This window comes from Larimichthys crocea, chromosome XIII, assembly GCF_000972845.2.
Source record: "Larimichthys crocea isolate SSNF chromosome XIII, L_crocea_2.0, whole genome shotgun sequence".
Classification (NCBI taxonomy): Eukaryota; Metazoa; Chordata; class Actinopteri; family Sciaenidae; genus Larimichthys; species Larimichthys crocea.
The window spans coordinates 28,435,816-28,450,222 of record NC_040023.1 but is presented as its reverse complement, the minus strand read 5'-3'; positions in this window follow the sequence as shown (position 1 = coordinate 28,450,222).

Below are 14,407 nucleotides of genomic sequence, written 5' to 3'. Positions count from 1 at the left end.
AAATAAAGAAGTACTTGTCAGGCAGGGTCAAACTCACTTTTCATTGTCAGTTTTACGTTTCAGGGTTGACAGAGACATATTTTCAGTCAAGCACTTCTCTACATGTAACTGTCAAATGTTCTGACCTCTAAGCGTGGTTGGTAATCACATGAGAAAACATTTATGAAAGATGATTGGCGGTGTCGCTACATCAGTAAACATCTTGCCCAATGTGCACAACATCAACAGAGATGGGAAGGAAGAGATTTTGTCATGTCAGATTTATGTATGCTGGGCCACTCGGAGGTGCTTCTGGGCTGGATGTGGTCCATGGGCCACTGATTGAATAGTTAGATGTCATTACAGCTGTTCCTCAAATCAAATCAGCCTTAATCTAGATCTTTCCTTTCCTTTCCTTTCCTTTCCTTTCCTTTCCTTTCCTTTCCTTCACTCCCTCTTTACCCTCACCTCCACCTCTTTTAACCGAGGGAAAACTGTTTTGACAAGCATGCAGTTTCTCAGTCATTTCAATCCATTAAACTTAATGATAATAGCCCTTCACTTTGCATCCAAACTCAAGCTCCTCTCACTGCCTTATTTGTTATGAGTGATGTAGTGTTTGGCACTAAATACTCTAATCTGTCTCGATCCAAAAAGGCCCTGCCCTCCTCGTTGCTTTTCCCAACAACGCCTCGCACTGTGCTGCTGACGTCTGTCTTTCCTGCGTCTGTGCCAGGAAAACCCAGATAAGTGATGAAGTAGAAAAGGAAATGCAGGAAGAACCCAAAGAGATTATGTGGAAAGGGTTCTCTCCTCACTGACGGGCAGCTACTTGTTGTGAAGAGTTAAACAATAAAAGATAACTATTTATATTGGAAGTTTCCTTTTCACTGTCCAACATGATTCACTTGTGTCGTCATTTCCTTCCTGACAAACACAAAGTAAACTCTGGACTGCTGTTTCTTTCACTGTAAGCTGTATTTAAGTGATTTATGAACAACCCTACTTTAACATTTGTGACATGTAAATTGCTTTGCGGGCCAATAATGCACTGTGCAGTGAGGATGATGATGTTGCAGTGCAGTGCTGTACATTCCATTCTTGCGGGGGCTGGACGACTCCTGCAAGAACAAATGCTGGCCTTCTACACTGACACACACACACACACACACACACACACACACACACATACATGCAAACATGCATGGTCGTATGCGCACACACTCCACATGCTCGTCCGCCCACTCTTACTGTATCAGCTGTTATTTGTTCCCATAATCCCGGACTCCTGCACATGTTAGAGATAAGGACGGGCTCGACACAAGGTGCTATTAATCATTAGGGACTAATATCATGATGTGCCGGCTGCAGGATTTCAACACAGAGCTGAGGAATTATAAAGAAAACAAACAAATCAAAGTGCTACACATTAGCACCTTTTAAAGAGCTGACTCATCTGAGAGAGAAGAAACCTCAGCCCAAATCCACTGCTCCGTTATCAGTCTCTCTTCCTATTTCCTCGCCTCTTCTTACTAAAAACTGTCTGATAACAAGAAAAAGGTTTCTTAACTCATGTCACATGAGTTCCTGAAAAATATTTAGAGTGCTGATCCATTACTTGGAGGTCAGCTTACAGCGTTAGTGAGGCTGACAGTGATTGGAGAAATTCAGGAATCTCCGTATTGTATTTCGGGGAAGGATGTTGTGTTGTGACACTCCCCATTACAGCCTTTTAGTCACACTATGAACGCTTTGAACCTGTGAAATGATCTGTGGCATTTAGTTTAAAGAAAACCACGCTTCATTACAACCAAGCTTTTATTTTCCTAGCTCGGCTATCATGACACTGTACTCACCAAAGTAATTGCTGAGATCTCGGAATGCCGCCGCGTTGCTAAAAATAGGTTTGACGAGGAAAAAAGAAACGAGCTGTCACACGATCAGACAGGTTGTAAACAAGTTAACAGGTTAGTCAAACAGATTTAGAAGAGAAGACGGAGGGAAACATTTGAATTATTACCCCGACTGCCTGTTGTAAATATTTGAAATACCGATTTCCTGGTTCAGCTTTGATCTGTTGCGCTTGCAGTGATGGTGCACACTGTGCAAAGAGGGATTGTTGGTAATTGTGAGTGTGCTCACTCTCAGTTTTCAATGGTGACTAATCTGGCTAAACTCTACTTGTCTGGTTGTCTGATCACTGGGTTTCTTGTCCTATTTTTAGTGATGTCAGGAATTGCTTTAAAGAAAAAGTTTGTCTCTTTGACTTGCCTTAACTTGAGAGGTAACATTCTCATGTCTGCATGTGAACAAATATGCTAGAGCCTGGAGACGTGTGCTTGGAAACGAGTCAGCTAAAGCTCACTCATTAACAATTATAAGCTGTTTGAAGACACTGAGACCATCCAACACATTAAAGAAAGAAAGTCGAGTTGGTTATCTGGACCAACAGAACATTGACCCATACTTTGGAAAATGAAGTAGTTCATTACAGTAGTTAACAGCAGTTTCCTTTTAAGCTTTAGCTATTATTAAATTCAATAATTAACTCAACTCTTGGCTGCTGCCAGCGCTCAGTGTATAATTTTTCTTGTAGTGTTTATGTGTATGCTGAGCTACGTGTGTGGTCCCCAGTTCCTGATTGGCTCCAAGTGTTGAGGTGTGACAATTTTTGCAATTTAGCTGCCTGAAGAGCTGAAGGATCCTGATTTGAGCAGCCCAGCCTGGCCCTTCAATCCACAGGATGCAATTTGGGGAACTAAGTTACTAAAGTTTGGACCGACTGACAGACTGTTTGGGTCTCTCAATTTTTCTAGATTCCTTGTTTTGATATATTATAAATGATAATTATAGAATAAGCCTATTAAATGTTCTTGTTAACTACCTGGGGACTGGGCCAGGTGAAGTTAAACTACTGATTACAGAATTTCTTTGTAACAAATCCCCAGGTTTAGCACAAGATACTAGAAAGTATTTAGCAGCACAGTGACATTTTTTGACGATGTTTTAGGATATTTGCTGTTTGTAACAATTTGGCCATCGTTTCTATCATTTATGATGACACTGATCTCAACAAATGAATTCAGAGGATTTAATTGCAAAGATACGATGAGACATGTTGGAACCAAGCCAACAGATTATCTAAACCACTTTATTTTGGGCTAAAACTATGAGTACACACATAATAATCCGGATAATCCCTCACTGCACAGGAAAACCGAGTGTACAGTAGATGAAAGCTGAAGCAGGAAGTCACTGTAAACTGTGATGAATGTTTACAACAGACTGTGAAGATGATACTTTTGCTGTTCGCCTTCATTTCCTCATTCAAAAATAAGTTTGGCTAACCTGTTTGAAAATCTGTGTGATTGTCTGATGGCTTTTGTTTGTTGCCTGTTCATTTTAATTGAGCAATGTTGCCATGTTCCTGCATCCCAGCAATTAACTCTGTGATAATATTGTTACTGTTATAGATAGGAATGAAGGCTAAAACTAGATCAAAGTTATAATTTAGCGGAATCATCCTTTAAGAAAAGTGTGTCCGGTCAATTAAAAAGACTGCAGGATTGTCTGCGTGAAACACATCCTGACACATACACATCAGTTCCTGTTATCCAGTAATTGCTAGCTAGTGCTGATCCCAAAAAGATCCCATCAAAAATTACAGAGGAAGACGATGATCTCCGGATTACTTTTGAGGGTTTCTGTAGAGACAGCTGCTGGATTGCAGTTAGCTGCAGCTCTGCCCAGAGAGGCACAGCAGAAAGAGCCCTCCATCAGAATTTAAATGTGTGGTCACATAGCACACAGCATGAGTCCGCAGGCTTCATTCCCACCACACATCACTCATTTTGCTCTTTAAGGTTTTAGTGCCTCAATGCTGCATTGAAATCTCTTCACAATCTTTGAATTATCTTCCAATAATCTCTTTGTTGTTCATTTCTCATTCTCCATCCTCGTCATTTTCTTCCTCTTCTCCTGGTTTCTCCTGTTTCTTGGCTTCAGGTCTTGCCCTTCCTGTCAGCAACATTCCATAGGCCATACAAAGTCTCTCCCCCCTGCATATGATGGCTGCTGTTGAGAAAAGCACTCCCTTCTTCCCTGGACAAACACTGCCAGCATGCAGGATCATGAGTATGAAGTGGAATCTTAATGGAACGGTGTTTGTCTCTGGGTGAAAAGAAAGCAAAAGAGTGTGGGACAGGGTTTGTTGAACCTTCAGTTGTAACAATCAGCCATAAGCATGTATAATCTTACAGTAGCAGCTTCTTGCTTCACAGACCCAAAACCCAGAGGTGACATCCTTTACCTTTGACCTGTTCAAGTTTCTCAGGCCAACACTTCTACTATCAGTGGGCCCTCCTGGCCTTTACCCATGACCACCTCCAAACAGAACAATGGTGTAGTGTGGCAGGGACAGGGTGGTCTCTGTGATAGCGTTAACCCCGATACACTCCACATTTCCACTTCCTCCACTGCTCCCAGACGATGCATCACTCCTACCATGTGACACTTACACTGTCAGCCCCATATACAGTATTCTCAGTGGGGACATTTAGCTTTTTCCTGCCTCCGTCTGGATGTCTGTCTGCCTGGATAATACCTTCCATCAGTGTGTACGGATACAGCTACTGAACCAGAGGGACTTTAACAAGTTTCTCTGCTACACTGTTCAAGATAACACTACAGAACCTGATGTCTTTCTGGATTGTCACTTTGTCAGAATATTTGATCTTGATCATGCTGTGACTTGTCAGAGTATGCTTTGAACCATGACCATTAGCTTGTTATTTTCCAACCCTGTCTGCCAACATTTTCACTTTCAATATCAATGCATGGCAACTATGGTTGAACATACGTGGAATGTGGTGGCTGAGGTTAGGTGACTAACGTTAGGGAAAGATCATGGTCAATAAAAAGGCTGGACACAAACACCAGCCTCCTCATGAATGCTGAACGTGTTACATACCCATTTAACTCCACATCCAGAAATACAGTTTTCTGCCAGTGTGCAAGAGTCCTTTAGGTTTTTGTGTGATGTAAATTTCATCATCAGATGGTGTAAATATAAGGGTAGGCTGTGACAGCCACGTACCAATTTATATTTGTTGTGACAACATGGACTGAATGCACAGCCACTACACTACAAGGGCACATCTTCCTACAGACAACAATCTACTGTGCATTTGTGGAATGCAGACTCCAGACAGTAGTTTAAACACAACTACTACAGAGCTCTGGTGTCCACAGCTGTGCATGTACATGTCAGTTTGAAAGTATGTTCAGGCTTTTACTGGGATGAACACTGCACATGGACGTAACTCATCCTTCATGTATGGGCAGGCCTTCCAGTATGACATATTACACAGGATATTACATGGGATAAAGTTGATAAATTGTCAAATTGTGGTGCCCAAAGTTTATTTTTCTTCCTAATGTCCCAAGCCTGTTGGATCAGCGGATTCTGAGGCTGATCCTGGCATTATGTAACACTTAAGTTTTAGTCATGTGAGTGACTGGTCTCTAGGGATGGCGTGAATGGGATGGATTAACATGCAATTTTAACTTAATAACTTTAGTCACTTCACTTTTTATCATCAGCTAAACTAAAAGATATTTCCATCAAGCATCAAGCATCAGTTGTGTGTTTATTCCTCAACAACAAATCTTTGCAGATAAATACGCTAAACTAAGAGGGTGACTGATGTGATATATGACACGATAAATATTATACCTGCTAACATCAGGATATTTACATTCTCACTGTGAGCATGTTAGCACTGGCTTTAGCAATTAGCTTAAGCTCAACACTACAACCTCTTTAGAGTCTACAGTCTTGTTTGACATACTAATGATGAGACCTGTCAAACACTTTGGTTGAGAACAAGATCAATATTACAAAAGACAAGACTTCCATAAGATTTAGTTTGGATGCACCATCTCCAGAAGATCATTTTAATTCTGATGACCCACTGACTTTTCTCCTAGCACTGCCATCTAGTCAAACTTACACTTACACACACAAAATCCAAATTTAACTTATGAACTTTACTGAGCTCATTCAAGCATACATTTTTTACATGGGCTTTACTCTATTAGCTATTCCTCAGCTCAAAATGTCAACTATCTTCTCAGTATATGGGCATGAACTTTGCTGAGCACATTTATGCTCCCACAGAGATAAAACCATTGGATTTTAATTCATGACCAGGATCTATGCTTGTACCTGTGTGACAATTAAACTGAAATTGAATAGAACCCCTTTCACAGTGGAATTTGTATTTATTTGACTTAACAATGCTCCTTCCACAAGACTGCTGGGTGGAGGATACCACAGGGTGGGAGAAGAATTAGAGGTGGGGGTGGAGGGTACTTCCCAAAGCATTAAGAACTGCTGAGTGAGGATATGATAAAAGAGTCTTGAGTTTCCAGTGGGGCCAATGTGAAATGAATGACCTCTATATTCTTGGAGAATGAGTCTTTTCTGGACTCGAAACAGAGCAGTGAACAATGGACAGAGAGGCAAAACATCGGGGGAAAAAAGACAACAAAGTGTTCAACAACGGCACATGTCAGCTGAAAGTAATAAGTGTCCATTGTTGGACGATAATGAGCTCCCATTGTTGTGCTGTCTTACATAAAATTACCACTTACGCTTTTCCAGTTAGCCATAAGGGATGTGGCAGATTGATGATGAGGTTAAGATTGGAGAATCTGTATATAGACAAGCTGCTGTCAACAAGATATGATTCATTCACTTGTTTCTTCCTCTCTGCCTTGTGTTCTGGTTATTTAATGACCGATTCAGCCTCCAGCCATATGCTGCAACATTAGCCTTCCCTCAATCCACAAGACAGCAGGTGGAGAGGCGCACACACTGCATGCATTTCAACGCGCTGCAAACGGCTGCTTTCAATTAGCGGTGTAAATGTGTGTGTGTGTGTGTGTGTGTTGGTGTGCGTGTGTGTGTGTGTGTTGGTGTGTGTGTGTGTGTGAGAGAGAGAGAGAGAGAGAGAGAGAGACAGAGACAGAGAGAGAGAGAGAGACTAGGGTTTACATGCACTGCCATTTTCATAACCCCATGCATCGTACTAATAACCTCAGGATGTGTAGCTTAAACAATGACACAGTCGCGTGTGTGTCTGCATGTGTGTGTGTGTGTGTGTGCTTGGAGAGGGGTATGTGGATATTTGTAATAGAGCTGCTGTAGGAAATGTTCTTATTAATAGATCAACTCAAGTTAGGATAACAACACACAGAAATGAATCTAAGCCTGTTGACTTCTCACTGTTTGGAAATGAGTTTTTATGTATCAGTTGGCTCAGTTAGCCTTCGCTGCTACCTGCCATGTTCACAAAGTGAAGGAAAGCTGCTCCCTTTGACAATATGACATGTATGGGCTTGTCTGGAGGAGGGAACGCATGAGCGAGAGTGAGCAAGAGAGAGAAAGCAATATGTTTCTACTGGGTTGTACTCTTATTCAAAGATATAGGTTTTCTTCTGATTATCTGGGTATTTTTAATGAGCTTTTCATTCAAAATATATGTTCATTGTATTCAAAGGTGTGTCATGTCATGGTTTGGTGATGAATGTAATTTTAACATTTATATTAATAAACTTCACTTGATTTGAGAGAGCATGTTTTTACCAAAATGCAACCTCTGTGGCTGGGAAGTGAAGTCAATGCAAAGTGCCAAAAACTGCAATTCCTTAAGCGGCCACTTGAGCCTGGCTGCAGAACGAGTTAATCTCCATCAGTCCCCATGTTAAATTGTCCAACTTCACAGCAGAAATAAACATGTTTACAGCCTGGTACAAAAACAGTTTTGGTCTCTATAGTTAATTTTCCCATTCATGACAACTGTACTGTACTGTTCAGATTATATTAAGACTGCATTTCGTTGCCTTGTATTTATACATGTGTAATGACAATAAAGTTGAATCTAATCTAATCTAAAATTATGCATGGTTGCTTTCATTTCATGGTAGGTGCCATTACAGGTGGTTTGTTTGAGCACCGAGGCATCCATGTCTTTGCTGATTTTTAGATTAGCTTGGACGTGGAAGAAGCAGTACCTGGCAGCTGTCAGAGCCAAAGATTTTGAGCTTTGAAACAGCTGTCCATTCTTTATACTGTGGTTTGAAATGACTGAAAATATTAGTTGATTAATCAAAGCGGTTCTCAAACTTTTGTAAGTTGTTTAAAACAAAAACCAAAGCAGCAGCCTGTGAACTGATAAAACAGTTATCAATCAGTAAAAATACTACAGGGTGATGTAGCCACACAACAGGACAATATGAAATGTATTTGAACAACAAACAGGATCCTGATACTTCTTCACATTGTTATTGGCTGCTGAAGAAGAATCTCCTGCCGCACTGACAATGACTTTGTCTTGTTCTAGGTTTGACTGATGTGTTCCTCTTTTCTTCCCTATCAAGCCTGTCCATCGTGTTGTTTATAAAATGTTTTGCCTTTTGGATAAATCCTAGTTTTATGAATGCTAACAGTCTTCTAAAGCAACAAGCTTGTTTATTGTTTCCACATGAATCAGATTCATTCAGCTCAAGGTCCATTCCACAGTTTTCACTCAGTGGTTCTGTGAGCGCTCCCCTGCAATGATACCAAACTCCTCATGTTGAAAACCATGTCAACAGACAGTTTTCTTCTCTCGTTTTCTAAAGTTATATATTGAACATTGTTGGGGTCAAACTGTTGGTTGGGCACATGCAATGTGAAGATATCTCCATGGACTAAAACTGAATGATTAATTGATTAATTGAAAAACAGTTTAACACACAATCTGATAAAGAGAGAGGGGCAAACAGAAGGAGCATTATATTCTAACATTCTATCATTTGCTCCACTCACCATGACCCTGACTGGGATAAGCGACATGAAGATAGATGGATCGATGGATGTTTGCTCCCTTTAAATATTTACAGAGTGTGTGTGTGTGAGTGTGAGTGTGTGTGCTTGTGATACCGATGTGAGGTTAGGTTTCTGTGTAAATTCTTTCGTTCATGTCCACAGCTGTTCTCAACATTCCATCCTGGAGTCTGCTGGACTTCCATGAGCTGGCACACACACACACACACACACACACACACACACACACACACACACACACGCTACTGCATCGTGCCACTATGCATGAAGGTCAACTGTGTGCTTTGGCAGCCTTAGTTAATATAATACCACTAATACTACGGTTTATAATGAGTGTGTGCTGCTTTATCAGCCATCAGCAAAACACAGTGTGTATACTTGATGAGGAACTACCGCTACAACTGTGTATTTGCCTTAGCTCCTAACATACTGTAAGTGGTTTGGAAACAGAGGTCACTAAGTCGCTGCTTGTTGAGCAGGTTGTCATAGTGACCAGTGATTACAACCTATAGGAATGCAAGTGTGTTGATAGAGCCAAAGTCAGAGAGGGAGAGAGAGAGAGGGGGCAGCTCTGACTCACTTAAGAGTTGTTCCTGTGATGTGTGACAAACGTGTGTGTGTGTGTGTGTGTGTGTGTGTGTGTGTGTGTGTGTGTGTATGTGTGTGTGTGTGTGTGTGTGTGTGCTGTTTATGTCTGTGCTGTTGTCAGTGGGTGTAACAGGGGGGGTTTGTGTAATGAGTAACACAAACAGGGACTTTACATATCACACACGTGGCTCATTTGGCACCGCATGCTCTACCGGTGTGCGCCAAAAAAAGACTTGCAGGTTTTAACACATTTTTTACAGTGTGCCCACACACACCCACACACACACCTCTCGACTTCACTCAGACCGTCACATCCACTCTTTTTATTTCTCTTCAGCCCCTCGGGAGAGTGCTTCCTGAGAAAACAATGCCACACACCCCATTTTCTCTGCTTCAGCTTTGTGGTCAGAAACAAAACTTTCACCCAGACGGAGGTGAAAAGTGCAATGTGACATCTAAAGTGAACGTTTCCGGTATAATACAACACATGGCCTGAAACCAATCTGTGAGAAAGAACCAGATACCAAGATAGAAATCTGCTAATTCTTACTGTACGCTAATCTAAACTAGAACATGGTTAGACTCAGCATCAAGTTTCCATTCCCTCCACCTTCAGTGGGAAGTCCCTTTGGCCATCGGCTTCACCTCAGTCATCAGTTACTGTAAGAAAACAGCGTCCTGTCGTGCTGTCACTCATAAAGCATACTGAACGCACAAATACGAGAGCAGAGAATGGCTGAGCACAAGTACAAGTGAAGTGCTCAAAACTGTGGCTGGCAGCATTTCAGTCCAGACAAGTGTTAACATTTAGAGTAAATAAGCGCATGCTGATAACTGTTCTGAAAGCTCTTTTGGCAAGCTCATTCAGAAATGTTGCATAATAACCTTTATAACTTAAGCTCCGTCTTGAACCATAATTAATTGGATAATGAAATAAAATCATTTATAAAACACATTTGGAGCTGACATCTGTATTACAGGTACACTCTGATGTTACTAAAACACACTGTCCTACTGAAATACCTACTAGATGTATTGGCACAAATGTTCATGGTTCCCAGATGATGTGTCATAAGTCCCCTGACCTTTCCTCTAGCGCCACCATGAGGTTATCTTTTTTTTCAGTAGTCTCTTTTGTTCAGATGTTCATGTTCCTGTAATGAACCTAACTAATAATAACATAATAAAACTGTAATAACTTCTTTGTCTAATAAAGTTTTTAGTGTCATTATGATAGGGACTTAATCCTGTGCCACTCTTTTATCTGAAGCACAAGCCAACATGGACAAGTATGTATGCCTGTACTGCCAAGAGATCTTTTATTTCCTTAAAAAAAAAAGGTTGTTTTCTGTTGAGATTAATTAAAATGCATTTGTTGACGTTTGACTTTATTATTTTATTTTAGGTTATTGCAAAATAATGTAATTCTCATCAGGCTCAGATACACTTTGCGCTTCAGTTAACAAATGTTCCCAACAGGCTAAACTGAGATGGTGAATATGGTAAACATGATACCTGCTAAATATCTGGAGCTGAGACGGGCCAAACTGAACAACTGAAACAAACCATCTGCGACAACACCCGCCTGTCACTCAAAGTGTTCACACTGTTAATTCTGGCTAACTTTAAGCTTTAATATCATGTGAACAGGTGAGTTGTATATAAATTCACCCTCAGTACAGTTGTCATGAACGGGGAAATTAGCTACAGAGACCAAAACTGTTTTTTGTACCAGGCTGTAAACATGTTTATTTCTGCTGTGAAGTTGGACATTTGAACATGTGGACTTGTGGAGACTGACTCACTTCTGTAGACAGTCATTCAAGGAACTGCAGGCTTGAGAGAGAGAGAATTATCCTAATAATGAATTTATATATTTCAATATATTTACTGTCCACTATTCCATTATCTGAATTGTGAGTGTGTACAGTTCATAGTTGTCATGGTTCTGGGTTTTATACTTATTGTTTCCTATTTTATTTCGTACTTCCCTCACCTTGTGTCTGCTTGTTTTTGACCTCTTCCACCCAGATTAGTTTCACCTGTTTTTCTATCCTGCCCTCACTTTAGTGTTTGTGTTCCTTTGTCTCAGTGACAGTTCTTCTTTATGTTGAAGTGCTTAACTAAATGGTTCAGTTTTCCTTGCTTGCTCTCTGGCAGATGTATTATTATTATTTGCTCATTTGGACTGCCTTATACCTGATTTTCACCTGAGCCTGCCTCATCTCCATGGTCACATGTTCACTGCTATTCCCTGTTAACATTCCTACTACGCAATGCATGGGATTTTATAGTTGTCAAAAATTCATGAGGGAGTGATATCGGACACAATCAGTGTCTTGAATTAATAGAGAAAGTGACAGAAAACTTCCTGAATGTGAATGAAAACTTCACTGACTTGACTTTGAGTGAGACAGGAAACAGACATTGGGAAATATTAAGAGACAGAGAGAGCAACAACCTGAGATATATTTTTTAATAAAAATAAATCAAGGCAATTTGATTCATGATAGTTTAGACATTTTTCATCCACAAATCATTTTCTGTTCCGCTTAAAACAGAAAGTGTGCTTTTCATGTTTTACTAGTACTCAGTCAAATCATGCATGCATCAAAGAAACAAGATAATTTAGTTTTATCTTCTTGGCATTGAGTTTAATTTCCATACAACAAAACAGCCTGAACCATGTTTATGTGTTTCAGCTGTCAGCAGGCAATTCAAGTTCATTACTGCAAAAGAAGCGGAAACAAGAGAAGCACAATTGTTTCTGTGGTTAAACCACTCCGTTCTCTGAAAACTGTTTTTATCAAAATGAACATATGAGTCTTACCCATCTATTACATGGTCCTGGTTTCACAAACCATCATTTGATTCAGAGTGCTGGACACCGGTCCACTCATTCAATACACGGTCAACTCCTCCTGCACATGACCCCAAATGTCATTTTCCTGCTGCTGCCTGCCATTCAGCTCATGGTGAGTGATAGTTTTGACTCCAAGGGTGTAAAAATACCAGTGTCTGCATCTGTGTCATCGATCACAGTTTTACAGACAACTTCCAGGTTTAAATTCAGCTAGATGTACATAGCAGAGCATATCAGAGCTCCAGTGACCACTGTGTTGACTACAGTGCAGAGTAGTAGCTTCAGTCTACTCTGAAATTTATAATGAACTCTCTACTGCCTTTTGCCTCAGCAGGCAGGTTGACTTTATATCAAAAACATGCCAAAAGCCCGACTGTTGACCTAGAGCCTGTTCCAATCCAAGTTCCAATCTGGCTCCTACACCTTCCCACTCCAGATGGGTGTAATTCTGTGGTATACACACACCAGCAGGCTTTGGGACACACTCGCCTTTAACCAACGGAAAAAGGAACATTTGTCTGCATGGCATCCAACCAGCATCTTAATCTGTATATTTTCTAAAGGGTCTCCTTGTTTTTTCAAGGCCTGTTTCGACGACACTTGATCATCAGTCCAGTTCCTTAATGATAAACCTGTCAGAAATAATACTGTAATCATATATTTACCTACAAGATAATCATCTACACATCACTGATAGAGCTGTAAATATGGGCAATGAAATGACACACAACATGAGTACATTTCTGTTTTTATTGAACATTTTTTGTTTGCGATTTTTCATCCGATCAGGTCTATGTTGTGTGCATTAAAATAGTATCAAATGTCAGTTTGAGGTGAGACAACTTATTACTTTTCCTTTGGAAATAACCACACAGAACTCATATTTGTAGGTATGTAGGCGTTTCTTCCATTCCGGACACAAAAGAAGCGCTGCACTTGAGAGGAGTGTGGTTTGTAAGTCTACATCGAAGTAGACTCTGTGTTGGAGGCCTTTATAACCAAGTTCTACTTTAGGCTTTTTTTGCATCTATCAGCATGAATCAATTTGATGCACTGGAATATGAGTACTAGTGGGAAATCATTAGCACTATGCAGTGGACACATGAAGTGGCATTTAACTACTAACCTATCTAAAGCCAGTGTTTAGTTTGTCCATCGTGCTACTGTAGAATGGCAGATTCCTGCAGTGTCTGTAAATACAGCCCCATAGATCTGACACACTGGACCTGTTTGAGGGTTTCTCTCTCAGTTCTGAGTGATATTTTGGGTAAACTCACTCAAATAAAGTGGTTTAGATAATCTGGATAAACTGGTTTCTTTCCAGCCTGTCTGATTTGCTTTGTCTCTAAACTTATATTTTCCATTCATTTATCTTCATCTACACTGAAGACCACAGACATTGTATATTTATGACCATGTAACATAAGAATTAATAGAGAACTAGTGGTGACTATATGGATGATTTTGTCACAGAGCCAGTCCCCCAAAAACATGGTGTATTTGTTTCCATGTCTCCTGGGGCAAAAGAAACAAAACAGACACCACATGAATCAAAATAAAATATTCTTTTAATAGCTCGCTCAGCCACCATGACAGTAAAAAGTCTTCTGTCCCATCTCTGTCCAAGTTTCCATTATTGTGAAACTCCCCTGGCAGAGAACGTAGCGGACCAGAGTCCTTCAGGATGTTAACCATCACACACAGCAAGGACATGACAAACATGAATGACTCGTTGGCAGGTGTTTACCAGTGTACAGTCCTGTATGGAGCTCACTGAGCTTGTAAAGATGGACGACTGCTGGTGCTGACAACTGAAATAAATAATAAAGAGCACACGTACACACACACAGCCACACCTATACACACTGACACATCCCATACATCATTCTAGCTCTTGGGGATCCATTTATCACTAAAAACACGTCTTCATTTGCAACTTGAATGCATCCAGTAACGCCCATGATCTCAATGTCCCAGTTATGAACCCAGCTGATCCACAGTTGGAAGCTTCAGGGAAATAAATCGTTCTGTGGTTTCAGATTCTCTGACTGACAGCAGAGTTCTGATATAATGTTGCAGCAACCCTG